Here is a 1,008-nt window from a genome sequence, read left to right as displayed (position 1 = left end):
CCTACACCTTATTTAATTGATTTTATTTTTCTTCCTACACCTTATTTAATTGATTTTATTTTTCTATTGTATATACTGTGTCTAAACATCCTCTATTTTCTTATATGTGCAATTTTTCCTGCTACTGGAAATACAATTTCCCGAAGGGAGTAATCCCAAGGGATTAATAAAGTCAAGTCTAAGTCTTATATATATTTATTCATTAAAATATATATTTGTATTGCAGATTGTGTAAATGATTATATACAGAGAATGCATTGTTTATTAAATTTTAGCGGTCTAAAAAAGAAATAAACAAAACAAACATCACTTTCTGCTTCTCTTCCACAGCATGTTTCAGTAGGTTTACATGAACTCCTGCAACTTTATAAGCAAACCATTTCAGCGTGTTGATTTCTATTAGTGTATATTTATAAGGACTTACCTTTGTGAAAATGCCGAGAGCAAACACGAGCATGAGCAGATATTTTATGAAACGTGATGTCTTTCCTTCCTACAGCAGCGACCCATGCAGCCCGACGCCTCTTTGTTAAGTCCTCTGTCTGCGGTCCGTATTTTCTTTTCCAAGTGGGGAATACGAAAAACCGTACGGCCCCATCTGCTGTTTTCTGTTTAGAATTACTATTGCATCCTTTGACGCAGCACCAGTGTACCATTATTTCCAAAGGGAAGCAACTAAAACACTTCTACTCTCTAGTTTTCTTTCGTTTGTTGCTTCTGTCTCTTCACCACAGAAATGGCGCTAACTACCCTAAACGCATTGCGCTTTTGCGGAAGTGACGTACACTGTCAAAGACCGATTAGCCTTCTTGATCATTCTGAAAGACTCGATTGATTAAAGTACTCGAAAACGACGCGCATCATCAGACAACAAATATCTCAACAGTAGCTATTAGTTAAAAAAATGTTTTCGGAAAAAAAAAAAAAAAAAAATTTTAGCAGAGGATGGTTTCGATCCATCGACCTCTGGGTTATGGGCCCAGCACGCTTCCGCTGCGCCACTCTGCT

General features: G+C 37.0%; 1 non-coding gene across 1 annotated transcript; it reads right to left on the bottom strand.

The window, feature by feature from the left end:
* Positions 1 to 936: 936 nt before the first annotated feature.
* On the bottom strand, positions 937 to 1,008 carry trnam-cau. The gene has a single exon. It is a non-coding gene; the product is annotated as a tRNA-Met (tRNA).

This window comes from Cyprinodon variegatus, unplaced genomic scaffold (genome assembly GCF_000732505.1).
Source record: "Cyprinodon variegatus isolate N-32 unplaced genomic scaffold, C_variegatus-1.0 Scaffold984, whole genome shotgun sequence".
In the NCBI taxonomy this organism is placed as follows: domain Eukaryota; kingdom Metazoa; phylum Chordata; class Actinopteri; order Cyprinodontiformes; family Cyprinodontidae; genus Cyprinodon; species Cyprinodon variegatus.
The sequence above is the reverse complement of the archived record's forward strand: the minus strand, read 5'-3'. Positions and strand labels throughout refer to the sequence as shown.